The sequence below is a fragment of the Crotalus tigris genome, unplaced genomic scaffold (assembly GCF_016545835.1).
Source record: "Crotalus tigris isolate CLP2741 ecotype Arizona unplaced genomic scaffold, ASM1654583v1 scf7180000018485.2372832, whole genome shotgun sequence".
NCBI lineage: Eukaryota > Metazoa > Chordata > Lepidosauria > Squamata > Viperidae > Crotalus > Crotalus tigris.
In genome coordinates this window covers 848,564-866,100 of record NW_024097033.1, presented here as the reverse complement: position 1 = coordinate 866,100, position 17,537 = coordinate 848,564, and the positions used below count along the sequence as shown (strand labels likewise).

The 17,537-nt window shown below is 38.1% G+C and overlaps 1 protein-coding gene and 1 long non-coding RNA gene across 7 annotated transcripts in view; one reads left to right on the top strand and one right to left on the bottom strand.

The window, feature by feature from the left end:
• The window catches only part of CREB1 (cAMP responsive element binding protein 1), a 49,990-nt gene extending 38,823 nt beyond the window's left edge, over positions 1-11,167 (bottom strand). For 4 of the 6 annotated variants that reach the window (XM_039352879.1, XM_039352881.1, XM_039352882.1 and 1 more), the window contains exon 1: positions 10,922-11,130. The gene's annotated coding sequence lies outside the window, so the exon portion shown is untranslated. Of the gene's footprint in view, positions 1-10,921 lie in introns of all 6 variants that reach the window. The other 2 variants (XM_039352880.1, XM_039352883.1) reach the window with 1 other exon arrangement.
• Positions 11,168-11,265: 98 nt separating this feature from the next.
• Positions 11,266-16,617, top strand: LOC120312319. Its single transcript, XR_005557858.1, has 2 exons — positions 11,266-11,499; positions 12,183-16,617. It is a non-coding gene; the product is annotated as an uncharacterized LOC120312319 (long non-coding RNA).
• Positions 16,618-17,537: the final 920 nt, after the last annotated feature.

Sequence of the window (17,537 nt, the reverse complement as noted above, 5' to 3'; positions counted from 1 at the left end):
TTTAGCTTGCTGTCGATGATGGCCAAGTTCTTCTCTGATGTTGTGCCCCAAGCCACCTTGACAGAATTGTTAAGTAATATTTTGTACACTTGCACATCAAATCACAATGCTTTGAAATGGTTACGTTTCAAAGATCAAATGCAAACAAAAAATTTCCATTTGGATGCCAAGGAAAACTATAATTTGCATAGACAACATTGAAATGAAGCTAAAATTCCGGATCGGGTCACTAACTTTATTATCACTGTAGTAGTAATATAATCCAAGCTGCAATACATTCACTGATCATAGATTATGTCTAGGCCCCAATTTAGTATATATCCACAATAATTAAATAAGTAAGATTAATAATTAATCATCCCATAAGCCACCCAGAGTTACCTTGTGATAAGATGAGCTACTAATAAATTTTACAAACAAATAAAATAAATAATACTTCATGTTTCAGATTCCCATCCTCTTTAGAGACAGCTTCTGATCCTCCTATTAAAAACTATTCTTGCAGATTACTGTTCTCTGGGAATTTTAAAGTTGTTAGCCTAACACTTCTTTATATCAATTGTAAATGTACTAAAGAATTGCATTGAAATTATTTTTCACTGTGACAAGTAAAAATTGTGCTTGGCTCATGACGACAAAATCCCCACAGAAGGGATTTAAAGTTTTAATAAGACATTAACCAAGTTTTAAAACACATTTTGGAGCTGAACTTAGCCTGTTCAAATTTTATTTATATAATAGATAGGGAATGTTCCAGCTTTGGAGATAGCCAGAATTCAGCAGCATAGGATATGGTTTATTTTCAGAATACACCATTTAATCTATGCAAGATTAAAATGATCAATTAGTTGGCTTTTATAATAAGCAGTATAGTACTGGATTATAGAAACAAAGTACAACTCTGCATAATTTTTTCTCCCTTTACAATTTCTGACATAATTTTAGTCATAATAGATAAGCTGAATTACCATTTAACTGCCATGATACAGTGTAGTTTTTGCCTTAGTTTCTACCAGGAGAAAGCATTTGTCTACAGATCAGACTAATTTGAGAGAGAGAGAGATCAATTCTTCAAGTGATCACTCTTTGGTCAACTTCCACAAAATTTACACTAGCGACTATAATCAGGGAACCAACCAAGAATTTACACTTGATGTGCAAGACTCAGATCAGCATGGGTTCCACAAAGTAGTCTTCCAGAATGACCCTATTTAGTGTGTTCAAATCAAAGCGATTAGCCAATTTCGTTAAATAAGAAATTGTAAAGCTGCAAGTCCCATCTTTGGCTGAACAGGAAAGAAAGACAAATTTTCCATTACAACTCAGGAAGAAAACTGATGAGAGTTTAAAATTCAATCATTAATGTTCCTTGCCATCACTGAGAGCCTTCTCCAATTAAAAAACATAGCAAAATTAAATTCAGAAAGAAGTGCAATTTTATTTAGAAACTTTGTCTTAGTTACACATACACAAAATAATCTCACAACATATTCCGTACCAGTATGATATAGATGCTAGACTGAGATTCAGTTTCAAGTCTACTTCAGCCATGTTTAAGTTTACTTTAGTCAAGCACTCTCTTTAAAGCCAATCTACTCAAAGGCTTCTTATGAAGAAAAATTGGAGAGAATAATACACATATAAGCTACCCTGAGTTCTGGTGGAAAGACAAAATATAAATGAAGGAAATAAACATAAATGCTTACACAGTATTTTATAAATGCAACTGGGAATATAGGTCATGGAACAAACCTGCAAACTTTAAATGATCTATCAACTTTCAAATTACTACTATACTTGAACTAATTTTCATTTTCTTTAAAACTATTTTACTACAACCTGACCACATTAAGAAAATACGTCTGCTTTTCCAATTATCAGTGAATAATGCTGTGGACTGAAGATTAAACAATACTCTATGCCTAAAACCTCAATACTGTAACAATGAAAGCCATCTTGACTTTTGATGCAGTAATTGTCTCTCAGAGTTTAATGAAAACACAGCCAAGATCATCTAATGACATTCTTGGCTTAGTTAACATTACAGATAGTCCTCGACTTACAACAGTTCATTTAGTGACACTTCAAAGTTACAATGGCACTGAAAAGTGATTTATGACCATTTTTCACTTACAATTGTTGTGGCATCCCCTTGATCATGTGATCAAAGTTCAGCTGCTTGGCAACTGACTCCTATATATGACAGCTGCAGTGTCCTGTGATCACCTTTTGCCTCCTTCTGACAAGCAAACTCAATGGGGAAGCCAGATTCACTTAACAACCATGTTACTAACTTAACAAGTACACTGATTCACTTAACAACAGTGGCAAGAAAGGTCGTAAAAATGGGCAAAACAAATGTCTCACTTAGCAACAGACATTTTGGGCTCAATTGTAGTTTAAGTTAAAAAATTACCTGTATTAATGTTACCTATAGGTACATGAAACAGGCCTATCCATATATACTGGCTCTAACATGAATTATTGGATAATAATACACTATATTACTTTTTCAGTTTATGTTCATTAGACATGCAAATCAACAGAATGTGCAATACCTTCTTATAAAAAACAAAACTCATGGTGACAAAATCCCTACAGAAGGGATTTAAAGTTTTAATAAGATATTAACTAATTTTTAAAACACATTTGAACATATAGCCTGTTCAAATTTTATTTACATAATAGACGGAATATTCCAGCCTTGGAGATAGACCAGAATTCAGTAACATAGGATATGGTTTATTTTCAGAATTCACCATTTACCTATGCAGATTAAAATGATCAATTAATTGGCTTTTATAATAAGCAGTACAGTATTGGATTATAGAAACAAAGTACGAGTCTGCGTAAGATTTTTGTTTACAGTATTCAGCCAGCTTTTTCTCAGCACGCTTCTATGCTATGAAGAGAATTGGATTTGATTATTCTGAGCACAGACTGTATTTTTATATATGTTAAACAAAACTGACTTTTGCGGTATGTGCAAAAGAATCATTGAAATACTTGCTCAATTAAGCAAGCCTGCAGAACACTGACAGAGAAAGTCAGCATTAAACTGTATCTGTTTTACCAAGAAATTGGGGAGAGGAGGATGAAAACTTGGGATGTTTCTCTCCCATCAAGGACATAAAAATGTTCAGTCTCCTGAATAGTTTATTTCTTAAAAAAAAAAAAGCTAAGACTTATTTAAAATTATTTGGTAAATTTAAATCTTCAAGATGAAATGAATTGTACCTTAATGTACTGATGTCTGATAGCTGAACTCTTATAGATTCTTTGAGAAATTCTACAACTGGCAAAGTGCCAAATGATCAAGAGAGCAGACTTCCCAGTCTTTGAAAAAGTGTGTTTGTATGTGTATGGGGGAGAGAAGTACTGTACTGTATTTCTAGCAAAGCAGACAACAGTTAGCTTAACCCCAATATATGGGAAAATTTCAGAATATATACCTTGAAAGAACTGCAGTAATAACAGAATTCAGCAGTTGAGAACAAATTGAGCCAGATGAAATTTATCTTTTGATTAATTTTCTTTTATGTGTGCGTGCATGTATTCACACATGCTTTCAAGTCATTGTTGATTCCTGATGACTGCCAGTCTCTGCAGTTTTCTTGGCAAGATTTTCAGAAGTGATTTGCCACTGTCTAGGGCTGAGTGAGAGTGACTGGCCTAAGGTCACCCAGTTAATTTTGTTCCTAAGGAAGGCTAGCAGTCACATCTCCTGGTTTCTATTCTGGTGTCTTCAATCATAGAACCAGTTTCTTTAACAGACTGCAGGTGTGCAATAGGCATAATGTATCTTGACATCACCACAGCACTTGACAAAGCAGCCCGTAACAGTACCAGCTTTTAGCAAGTTTGTTAAGTTTGGAGTGGCATGATTAGGTGGATATATAGCTGGCTTAAAAACATACCCAAAGAATACTCATCAGTGGTTCTTCAAATTAGAGATAGAAATGAAAGATCAGTCTCTGCTGTTAAATGTTTTTATTAATGACTTTAATGAAGAGGCTGATGGAATCCTCATCAATTTTGCACTAATACATAATTGGATGGTGTAGCCCATGACCAAGAAGAAAAAAAGTATCCTTAGAATTATCTTGATAGGTTGGGGAAAAAAAGCTGAAAACAGAATGAAATTTAATAGTATAAACATAAATGAACATTTCTTCACTTAGCAAACAAAAATAAAATGCAAGATATAAGATGGAGAATACCCATTCTATACAGTATGCAACTCTAATCTCAAAAGAAAAAGGCACAAACATTTAAAAAATGTGGTACAAATCTATTAAAATACAGTCTTAACTATTTACAAATGTTGAAGGTAGTGATTCAAGTTCATAGTCTATAATCCACAGATGGTTTTTTAAAAAGGATTTTAAAACTTGCATAATTTTATTTCTATATAAACTTATGATATTCTAAATGTAGTGACTACATTCATTTTACATAATCTAGATATAAGGATATAACTAGCTCAATAAATGATGCCTACACTGTATTAATAGTTTTATTTATGATGCAATACCGTCCCAAACTACAGGCTCCTGATGATGCACAATTTTATCAGTCACTGAATCAATATAGGGTTTTCTGTGAAAATGAAAATTTGATCATCTAGAAAACAAAATATTAATAATTTTTAAAAACATGGGCATGTTATTTTGGGGTGCTATATTGTATTTCTCTGAAAATGAACAGATTTTAAAAAAATACTATCTTTATCAAATTAGCAGAATTATATTTGTAATTTCATTAGAGCAATTTACAATTGTAAATGGCCCGTGGTAAATTCTTTAACAACACCAATGTAATAGCATAGGATTAATTACACTATTAATAATAAATATATTACCCATTAATAATAAATATATTACCAAAACAATTTTACTTCCAAAGGAAAATTGTTTGTGTATTCCTTAGCTTTCTATTTCACAGCCTCTATGCTCTAGTACAGAATTGCCCCAACATTATGTATGGAACCCACTCTCCTACAGTTCTAGGTCATTAAGACTTAGCTATTTTCACACGCCTGGGGTTAACATGTTTGTGGAGCCCTTTGTTTAGATGGCTATGTTTTGTTGTGTTTTAATGTATATCTGATATACTGTAACCTTTTTTCAAGAATGCAGAAAGTTAATCTAATAAATATTTTAGCTTTAATTTTAATGGAAGATAATTGCCTTATATTTGCAAACAAAGCACCTGAAGGCAGAACAAACAATGGATTGAAACTAATCAAGGAGAGAACCAACCTAGAACTAAGGAAAAAAATCCTGATGGTAAGACGAATGACCTGCCTCCAGAAGTTGTAGTGCTCCAGCACTGGAGGTTTTTTAAGAAGAGATTGAACTACTTAACTGAAATGGTATAGGGTTTCCTGCTTGAGCAGGGGGCTGAACTAAAAGATCTCCAAGGTTCCTTCTAATTCTGTTATATTAAAATATGGGTATCCAACCTTTTGACTTGACTGGGTAGCACTGAGTGAAGAGAAATTGTCTCGGAACATATATAAAATATTTAATTTGTATAAATCACTTGTTAAAATTTTATGATTTTGTGGGGCAGCATTATTAGATGTCCAAGATTACATGCAGCCTGTGGGTCACAGGTTGGACACCCCTGTATTAAAATACGACATACCTTATTTGGGCGAAAATAAAATTAAAGTTGAGCCTGGACTAAATACACCATTTATCTGCATTTACATCCAGATAAACATCCATTGATTTCATTGCGTTCTTCTTAAAAAAAAATGCAATTTTAAGTTTTTGCATACACATGGTTTCAATGGGCCGCATATAGACCAATGTTTTTATGGAGGCTAGTCTTCCAAAGTTCAGCCTTACTTTCAAGTGATTTGCGTAAGTTTGCAGATTGAGACATGTAACTAGGACACCATAACTGCAGCATAACTGTAAACCTGCATGAATCAGAGAGGAACTCTATGGTTCTTACAATCTTGACAGATGAGTAATGGCAGACATATTTCTCTTAAATTAAGCTATTTGCATTACTTGCTATATGCTAAATAAATATATATTTGCATTACCAATTTTCTTCTGTGTAAAGCTGCAAGTGCTGGGTATGTTCTGGATTGGTGATTCTTAAGTTTGCTGGACTGAATGCTTATAATGGAGACACCTGAGGAGTTCTGTGCACATTTTTAGGAGTTACAGGCTTGGTTCTAACTTTATACAATGTGCTTAAATCAAAATGCATTTATGATTTTGTTTTGCCTTATTTTTTTACGTGACTCTAATCACTTTGCTAATAAACTACCATTTACAGTTAAGCAAATGCACCCAGGCATAAGATCATAAGGCAGACAAGACTTTCTGCTATGATTAGTGAAGTTAAAATGAGATCTTTAGCAGAGACCCATCACTGACAGGCATTAAAATTGTGGGAAAACTTTCCCCACACATTTCCCATCAACTCAAGCCTGAGCCACAAGAGCTGTTAGTTTAAAGTTTCACTTTGCATTTTATGACAAAATCATGATATAGGTTGTGTATTTTCACTGTGTGCAGGACTATTTGTCTGCTATACTATGAAGAACCAATTTGTAGTAGTGATTAAGGCACCAAGCTAGAAATTGGGAGATCCTGCCTTCTAGTCCTACTTTATGCACAAAACCAGTCATTCTTTCTTTGGGCCAGTCATTCTTTCTCAGCCCCAGAAAAAAGCAATGACAAACCACTTTAAAAAAAAAAAAAAAAGTTGCCAAACTGCAGGTACCAGTTCAGGCAGTTGCCAGGAGTCAAGATTGACCTGAAGGCATGAACCAACCCCCCCCCCCCAAAAACCCATGAAGTAATTGGTAGTTAGTTTGGAGATAAATATTAAAGAGAACAAAGTGTGAAAATCATTTGTTTGTCAGCACATGCAGGGTAAAAAGGAGTAACTGGTTTGGGACAGCTTTATGAATTGATTCACATATTGTGCAAGACATTGTCTGTTTGGTGCTTGTTTAGTAATATATGAATCCAGCTATTGATGCATAAACCATGATTTGTGACTTGGTATGATACAAAAGAAGAGTCAACTGTGGTTCATTGAGACAATGGCTTAACAGAAGTCCAGTTGATGATAACTGTTTATCTTCAAATATGATGCTGACACAGGTAAATATATTCCAGAAATTTTGAAATTGGATTAAAAGCTAATTTTCTATAGAATCCACAAGTACATCACACAAATTGTCATACTTTTGATTTTATATTGGATGAACAGCAAATAGATGGAAATATACAAAATCTGGATTTCATAGTTGAGGTTGGGATTCAAGTTGAAATAACAGATCTTAAATAAGGCAATTAAAAGGTATAATATCAATCTTTCCAATGTTAGGCTTGTAACATATGGCTGAAGTACATTTAATTCTTCTGAAATTTTTTTACATATAATGTAGCAATTAGAAATATCCTAATTTTTTTTTTAAAAATGAACATGGAAAAAATTCTGAATTCATTTGAAAACTACAGTAGCCTATTACAGCCTACAGAAAACTAAAGCACTGCAACATTCATTCAGATCTATTTTAAGGCTACTAAATCAGGGTGCAAAAATCTGAATGAGTAGTAGTTGGTAGTAACAACTGGCTGGATGTTTTTGGGCCAGTCCCTCTCTCTTAACCCACCCTATCTCATGGGGTTGTTATTGTGGGGAAAATAGGAGGAAGAAGTATTAGGTGTGCTTATCACCTTTGAATTATTTATCAATAATAAAGGATGGGGGAAAAAATCAAACAAACAAGATACCAAAAGTCTTGCTCCTGTACTTTTGTAGCGTATTTGCAACCAGGTTTATTAGCCCTATTATATTTCCCAAGTTTTTCTTTATGCCAATAATATTTTCAGAGGCATTTTTATGAAGTAAACTTGGCTGTTTAGGCCCTGCAGCATACGCAATCCAATGGAAAGCTCTCCTTACAAGCAACATCTCTTGGAAAGATGAATATTACACACTTTTCTTTAAAATATTCATCTTCTGATGATATTCATATGTAACAGATTATGCAAAAAAGTGTATTTTAACAAAGATGTTTGATCTTTGACTAATATATGGAATTATACAGCTAACAGGTTTACATAAGCTTCTTTTTTATCTCTCTTTAAGAAGCAAACTGAAAAGTTTTATTCGAAGTACAATAGGTGAAAAGCAGTCAATAAATGCATCCCAGATTATTGTGCTTACATTATGAAATACTATCCTACTAATCAAAAGAATCAGGATGAGTGATCTAAATTCTAAAAGATACAGCAATGCAATATAACCCTCAATATATGAAAAAATCCAGAACTTTTTGAATGACTTAAAGCGACCAAACATTTTCCTTTTAGCACTGCAAGGATTTCAGCTTCTACAGTTATGAAGTTTCTCCCATTTATATCTGAGTGAGAAACTTATGACCTCTAAATGTTGCAAAACTACAATCCCCACATCTCTGTGTAGATCAGTGCTACCTGCATACTATCTGCAATAGATAATATATTTGCACTATGCTACATGGAAAAGAATATATGCTTAGAATCTAAAGAGATGACTTTGGGTCATTTCTCTCTCAGCCTAAACTCACATCACAGGGTTGTTGTGTGTAAATAAGCAGCAACAGCATGTACACCTCTCAAGTTAACAAAAAATAAAGATGGGATATAATCAAATAAACTGCTTTAAATCTTGATACAGTAATCCTGATTTTTTTTCAATAACATGAAGTGTTGAAGAACAGTTGAACAGAAAGACATAATTATTAGGGAAGTAAAAAAAAAAGGAATGTGAGCACCTGTGTGTCTTATGTTTCAGCACTTTTAGGCCCAATTTTTATTTTCTGTTAAAGCGTGTAGCTGCCAATTACAGATAGATGACTAAGAATACAATCTGTGAAATCTAACTAAATCAGCTAGCATCAACAAGGACACCCAGTTTACACTAATCTGATTAACTGATGCAAGCCTCTGGTTTTGAGAGAGCCTCTAATCCCCATGAGCACTTTTTCAGAGGTTTGGAAGGGGTCATTCCAGTCTGCACAAGCTGAATAATGTTTTGAAGAATTCAAATTTGTAGTTTTAATATCCAATCTATGTGGGTGTGATAGTTAAATAATGAATTGAAACATATGTTATAGACCAGTGGTTCTCAACCTTTCTAATGCCGCGACCCCATAATACAGTTCCCCATGTTGTGGTGACCCCAACCACTCATACATCACTGGGTGCCAGGAGTGTGGCCAATGAAAAGGGGGGGGGGAAATGGCAGACAGCCTTGTTTGGCGACCCCTGTGAAATGGTTGTTCGACCCCCACAGGTTGAGAACCACTGTTATAGATTAATCTGAAAGTGGAAAAAAATCTCTGCATTTTAAGTGTAAAACTCCCTTACATGCTGTCTCAACTTTTTGAGTACTAACTATATTTCTCTGAAAGCTAACAAACAAGATAGTATATAAATTACATGTTCTTAGGCCTTAGAATATTTTAATTGTGCTGGCAGATTTGGACTGCAAAAGTACAGATAACTACAAGACAGAAGCCCAAATATTGCCTATTGTCATATGTCAATATCATTTGAGGTTTTGCAGCAATTCCAGTAGCTCTAATTCTAGGGTTTCTTTATATTATGTTTAGCACAATATATTGTATCATTACACAAATTATATTACTCCTAATAAATAATTACTTCTTTTAATATAACTCTTATCTTTACTGTGGTCATAATTACTATGCTAGACAGATGTACAAAAAGTGAAACTGGAGAAAAAGCTGATACAAGTTTGTTTCAGATAGGCTCAGCCTTTCACAATATATATAGAGAGAGCCGAGAGGGAAAACAATTTGTTCTAGAATGTAGGTTTGATCCAAAGAACTTTATTACAAAGGGACTCTGAAGGGTTTTTAATCTCCGTGCACATTTTGGGCAGTCATAAAGATTAAAATTTTGAATTAAAAACATCGGGCTATGTGGAACTCTAGAAACAGAGGAAGAACGGCAGAGACTGCAGATCTAACTTGACCAGGCTGTCCCAACCCCGTCCACACTGCCAAGGAACTCCCTGCAGGAGGGGCGGGAAAATCCAAGCGGGTTTTGGGGCTGGGCCGCCAAACTTTCTTACCTAGGGCTAGGTGGCCAAGTTGCGTTGGGGGAGGAAGTTGGAGGGTAAGAGAAGCTGGAAAAAAAACGGGGTTGAGTGCCAGGGCAAACCCCTGCTCCCGAGTCACCACTGCAGCCGAAAGAGATACCCGCGGCCGAAGTTAAACCAGCCGAGGCTAGGCAGGGCCGCGTGAGGCGGCGGTCAACGCCAGGACTCGGAGCCTTCTCACCGCCGGAGAAGAGGAAGGGGCCTCCCGCGCCGCCACGCCAACATGAAGAAGACGGCCGGGAGCGATCGCCCAGGGCCGGTTCTCCCTGCAGGCGCGGAGGTCAAGAGGGCGGCGGTGGCGGGAGAGCAGCGTTCCCGCTACTGCCTCCTCCCCGGAACCCTGGACGGCCGCCGAATCGTCCCCTCCCCGTGGAGAAAGCGTTGCGGCGGCGGCGCCGTTCCCTCCGCTGCCCGCTCGCCGTCTCCATCCGCCATTATTCTTTGTTCCTCGCGCGGGCCGGCGGCGGCTGGGCTCGGCGGGAGAGGAGCGGCTGAGGGGAAAGAGGCGCCTCCATTTTAAATTAAGGCCACCCCGAGGCGGAGGGGGAGACGACCCGGCGCTGCTGGGGTCGCCAGGCCGAAGCTCGGCTCTCCTTCCTTCTCTCTCGCTCTCCCCGACTACCGTCTCCCCCCCGCCCCGAAGCAACCCCGCCTCAACGGCCGCGCCGCTGCTGGTACTGGTGGTGGCGGCGGCCCTGTGGCTGCCGCCCCTCCCTGTTTTTCTTCTCGGGCTGTTAGTCGCCTTCCTTCCTTCTCTTTGCTTTTCTCCTCTTACCGGCTACAGGCTGCTCCGTCACTGCTTTCGTTCGCGCCTAGGCTCTCGCCGCAGTTTTATTCTCTCCCCCACGTAACACACCGCGTCAAACTACACCTCCGCCGCGTCACTCACATAACACACACACGCTCTCTCAGGCTCTCCCAGCCCCGGCGACAGGCAGGCAGCAGCGGCCGACTGAGAGGGAGAGAGAGGAGCCAGCCAGGGAGCAAGCGCCGCAGAGCATGCCTCGGCTCTCCTCCGCCCCCGCCCCGCGCACGCCCCCTCCCTCCTCTCTGTGCACGGAAAGAACCGAACGGCCCCCACGGAAATGCCCGAAGGGGCTGAGCGGCCGCGGCGGAAAAGAACGACCGGCAGACTGCCCGCGGAGGGTGGGGTGGGGGGTAACTCCTGCTGTTACAGCGGAAACGATCGGCAGACATTTTAGTTGCTCAGCCTGACCGAGAAAGCGCAGATCCACGTTCATGATCCAAGAGAAGGGCAGGGCTACGAGGAAGAGCACGCCTCTCGGGCTGCTTGCTTTCTTGGCAGAGAGGAATGGCCCTCGCTTTGCCCAGTAACCCTCCGCCACTTCCGCGGTAAGGGAAACGGAGGTTGTGTGTTAATGCCAGGGGCGCAAATTTCCGAAAGGAAACGAGTACGGCGAATACTGTAAGGGAGCGGCAGGAAGAGCAAAGCCGGGGAGAATCTAGGGTAGAAAGCCAGGCGGGCGGAGGGAGATCGCGATTCTGCCTGGATGGAAATTGGCTGCTTTTGCAAAAGCGCGCCAGGACTTGGAAATGCAAACAGCGACAGAATGCTTGAACGATTTTTTTTTAAAAAAGAAAGATGGTGAGGAAATAGAAAAGATTTTTGATAGGGGGAAAAACGTGTTTGTCTATGGTAGCAAAGAATCAGGTGTCTGGAAGCAACTGTTCCATTTTAATTTTATAAAATGCACCTTTAAAATTTTTATTTTAAAAATGATTACATATTTAGCAAAATGTGCTGGAAAAAGTGCTAATCCATTTCCCTTATTCTTGAATCTGGCCGAAATTAAGACAAAACCCTACTGACCAGTTCAAAAAAAGTATCTCATTGAGAAATTGGGCTTGCACCGATTTCCACCATGAGTGAGTTTCAGAAGGCATTTTTTTGTGATCCCACAATGATTCCTGAAAAAGAATAACTTGTTTTTCCATACGTACCAAACAAGTTATCATTCCATAATAATAAAATTTCATTTCATACAAATAATAAAAATTCATTGCATATGTTGCAGATATTTCCTGCAAGGTATTGAAATGTAGGAGAACAAACCCATCAGGATAAGATTCAGCAGTCCATCTGCATTTGAAAGACAAAAGCCACTCTTGAAGACAGCAATCTGGACAGAGAGGACTGCAAATTGAACAACAGAGGGACACCTATCTGTCTCCTGTTTACAACAGTCCTTTCTGTATTTCCTAAAAGGTTCCACACCCATTTGCACTATTCAGGTGACCTTGAGGGCACAGATAAACTTCCAAGTGGCCTCAACAATTCTCAGAATGCTAGCAACCAGATAACCACAAGGAATATAAATCCTTCCATTTCTCAACATTCAGTCAGAACTGAAGAAGCTTTTTGGATATGAAGCAAAACGTCTTCAAGGAAAATAAAATCCAGTTGCCTCTTAAAAAACACCTTTGGGACAACTACCAGTATGACCTGGATGACTGAGAATCTCCATAAACATGAAGAGTGAGTCTTTGGGGAAGGATATTCCACAAAGCAGGTACAGAAGCAGCAGGTGCAATCCTCCATCCACTTAACCTTTTGAAAATGGACAACCACTAAAATGTCATTTATCTTGAGCAGATTGAATGGTCTGTAGATGCTTCAGAAGAAGTGCTAAGAATGTGGTAAAATATTTTAACATGACTTTCTAGTAATTTTTTGTTTTCAGCCTGCCCCTCTTAAAAAAAACTGAACTTCCCAGTTACTCAGCAGGTTAACCCAGTGGTCTTTCAGTTGCAGTTGCCTGCTTCAATGAAGATTTATTTGGTATTCTGTCACGCTGCTACTTGTTTGTGAGGAACCTCCCTGCCACTTGCATTCTATCACTGCCCCTCTTTCCTCCACTTTCCCATTTGCTCTGTTCTGGTCCAGGGAAGGAGAATGTGAAATGGAATGTATTCTTGCTTTAGGATGCAGAAGGAAATTTTAGAATATTTGATTCACTGAAAAAGGAGTGAATCTGGGAAGTTGTGAGAAGGTGCAACAGATGACCCATGCTCCATGAATTGTACATCACTTTCATCAGAAATTTCTACATGAGCTTAATCCCCACGATCTTTCACAATTATCAATAGACAATGATACAGAGGATTCTCTTATTTCCAGTATAGGGTGATGTGCACAGGAGATTTTCCAATTCTGGCCAATCCTACATGGCAAGATTTACTTCTTGACCTCAGGGATTTGCCCAGCAAGGTGGAGAAGTAAGTCTGATAGGAGAGGTGATAGGGGTATGGACATAAGTTTGAGGAAACAATGCAAGTATGTTTAATTAAAAGCAACTTAGCCCTGAGGAAAAAGAGAGAGAGAAAAAAGTGAAGATTTTTTTTTTTTTGGTATAAGGAAAGACAGAGATAAATTGTTATCAGGTTGACAATCTGTTTTATCTAAGATGTACACCAACCATGACCTCAATAATCTTTAAAAAGGGAAAATTATAGCCTGGGATTTAAGGATGTCTTCTTAGGGAAGGGGCAAACCATAGCTTCTTTCAAAACTGCTCTCATCAATCTCTACCATAGTGAAGTGTTGATTTTGTTGCCATGTATTTTGAGAGCCAGGAAAGTCTGCAGAGTAATCTGACTGCCAACAGTTGCTAGTTCATTTAGTTCATGCTAACCTAGACATTGGTGTCTGAATATAGGTCTTTTTAACATTCATATTTTATTGTATTTTTAAAATCTAGGTGAAATGTTAATATATATTATAAGTCCGTAACAAGTCCATATGGTAAATAAATATAGTGAAGTGTAACTATGTGCTGGATCTCCTTCCCAAGGAGCCTTGGGGAGGAGGGTAAAATCAAGCCTACAAATAATTGGAGACAACCAAAAGAATATCCTGCTACTTCATCAGAATTCATAAGGCAAAAGCATTTCCAGTTAAATTGGCGAGATGCATACAGTACGTCTCACCACAAGTAGATTCTTTCATGCATAGTCAAGAATAAATCTGAGTTCTCTTTTATTCTAATACCTTGTCTCATATTCCATGAGGACAGTACTAAAATGTTATATAATGTTAATGTAATATAAAGTTTAAAATACAGTTACATATAAAGCAAATGTATAAATACATACTACTACAGAATAATTACATTCATTAGTATCCAGTAAGAAGAGATAATCACTTCCCCAAATTAAATTGTCACGAGGTTAGCTAAATGTACATTATAGAATGTTATACATCTATATGTATTGCACTAACCTGCCCACCCCCAAAAAACCTAACCATTCTTACTACCATTGCTCATATCTGAATTGATGGGATCTCCAATTAAAACTCCCTATCTTCAAGCACTGTTCTATCATTACCTCTTTAGAAATCCATACACACCTTGAAATGTGTGGTATTAGGTTTAGAACAACAAATGAAATGGTTGGGTCAGGGAGTGGGAGGAAGTTAGGAAGGGAAATCTTTATGAGGCATCCACAGTTATTGTATCATCCTCTGTAATTTTCTCTACTTCTTCATCTTTTCCATCTCATCTTTATTGAAATTCCAATTTGGGCCTCCACAAGTAGCATTTGCAGCCTCTGCCCACCCCCCATTTCTCCCAAAAGTTTTGATCTTGCACTTTCTGTACCTTTTTCTTCCTATTCCATTTCACTCCTTAATTTGCATCTTTTCCATCTGCTATATATCCATTCTTATTTTTTTGTATGAATTACAGATCAGTCAAATAATGGTCAAGTTTACTTGACCAGGAATCTGCCACTACTTCCTAAAACTATTTCAGTTTGATTGTTTCCAGCTATTTTGCATTCCCATAATCATTACATCTCTCAATCTTCTTGTTCCAGGAGTCCTGCCTCATGTGGTTGAAATTATCTAGCACTTTACAGACTGTCAGCCACAGAGAGTAGGAAGCATGGCAGTAAGTTATACCTCTAGCCAAAAGCAAGGGGACGCATGCAGTGCACACACACACTAAGCAGACAGATGATTCAGCCAATGTCAAGCATGTCATTAAGGGAGGCTGCCAAGAGGAAGCTTTGGCTTGATGGAAGATCAGAATGGGAACAACCTGTTGAGGAATTCCTCTGTGTCTCGTTTCTGCCTGGGCTGTTAGTTTGATTACTCGTAGGAGGAAATAAGACTGCATTGAGAGAGGGAGAAGGGTTCACTCCCCATTGTTTTACCACAAGGCTTCAATTTTTGTTATACCTAGAGGATCAAACTGACTGTTTACTGTGAATAAACCATGCCTGTTTACTGATGTGCAGTCCTACCATCAGAATTAGTCCATCAGTCATCAGATGTTTTGAGATTTTCCTGGATTTTGGGGAGATGAGTTTCTGCCTGTCCTCTTAATCTCTTATTGTTTTCCCCTTCAGTCACTTGGCAGGAGGATTCCCCAAAAATGTTTCTGCAGACCAATTCTAAAAAAGAAAGAGGCTAAAAAGTAACCGACTATTAAAAATAAAATGAAAGAGCTGGGCTCTAAGAATGACATGAGGAACTTCCCACTCTGAGTCATAAAGAACAGCAAAGTGCTTTTCTTCCAGTCAGCTATAGACTTAAACTGGATGTAAACCGAAGGCCTTTTTATTTGCGAAGCCTTGTAACAGCCGTAGTTTTCCAAAACGTAGTTTTTGTTCAGAAGAAAAACAGTTTAGGTCTGTTTAGATATGAACTGCCTCATACATTTGGTACAGTATTTACTATAGAGGAGCTGTTCTTCCTATCCTCCAGTTCCCCAAAGAGATGAGAGATCAGTGATCTTAATCTTAATTTTAATCCTAACCTATTTGCCACTTGAGATCTATCTAGCCCAGGGGTGGGCAGCTATGGCCCCTTTATGACCTTTATGACCATGCTGGCTCGAGAAAACTGGGAGTTGAAGTCCACTGGGTATATAGGGGGCATAGTTGCCTACCCCTGATTTAGGCTATGATAAATTTCATAATCTGATAAGATTTTCCAATACAGTCTAGATCATAATCTTGCAGTCTATTTTGCAGTGCTTATGGATAAAATCTGATTTTCAGGTTCCTGTTAAATGTATGCACTTTTTAAAACAAAGTGCTATAAGTAAGTAAAGCTGGTGCCATCACAACTGGCAAGCACACTGAACTCAATTGCACGAGGAAGCTATTGTTGTCTAGAAGATTTATTATAAAAATGGTTAGAGAAACATAGATTTTTGGAAGAAAAGACATTAGGAGGACAAGTGGGGACATGTGTGGGTGAAGCAGGGGATATGTTAGGGTAGATCTCACCTTTACAGAAGATCTATTATTGACAGACAAAACACAATTGTTTCTTGCAAATTTCTATTGTATGTACAGAGCAGAAAAATCATTCTTTTGTTTATATATCACAGCACCATTCTTTTGTAAATGTTTACCTTTATTCTATTTTTAATTATTTTAAAACTCCTTAGAAATATGATTGTTTATGCTCCTGTGTAAAATAAAGTCTGAAAAGAAACAGCAGCAAGACTCTTTTTGTATTTACTGCTTCCCCTTCATCTGCTGGGTAAAGATAAAATATTGTCACAGCTAGATCAAGACATATAGGAAGAACTGGATAAGAAAGCATACTTGGGACACCTACTGGATGTATTTAAGGAGACCACAAGTAAAAGGAAATCGTGTCTTTCCCCTGCTGTCAGAGAATAATAAATCCATAATATAGTATCACCAGATGGCAGTATACACAGGACGTAGCATATTTATCTTCTACAGCAAATTCACATCCTTCATTTTGTTTAATTACAGCAGTAGACCAGGGCAGTCCTGGTAGAATGAACATTATGCAACATTCAGCAGAAACCTAGAACGGGGAATAGTTTATCACCTATGCCATTAGAAGGACAATCCAGCACTGTACATGGTGAAAAAAGTAGGAGAATCCTCAGATGCAGCAGGGAAATTTACTAAATATTTGTACGTGAAATATTGCAGGTTAAAGAGAAAACGTCTGTAAGATAAGGTTTGGCCACACACAAATTTTAACTTTGGTCACAATGTCTAAACATGACACACCATTGTTGTTTTGATGCTTTTAAATCATAATTGATCCCTTATGACTTCTTGGTGACTGTCTAGCTATCTGAACTAGACCCTGGGGTTTTCTTGCCAAGATTTTCAGAAGTGGCTTGTCTTTGCCTGCCTCCTGGGGATGAGAGGGAGTGACTGGCCCAAAGTGACCCAACTAGTGACCTTTGTGCCATGGTAAGACTACAACATAGACTCCCTGTTTCTAGCTTGGTGCCTTAACTCAGCGGTGGGATTTGGCTGGTTCGCACCAGTTCGGTAGCTAATTTTTTATGGACTTCGGTGAACCGGCTAAAGCCCTAGCCCTTTTTCGCAAGGCCCAGAACAGACCACTAGAAGTGCATGGATGCAACTTC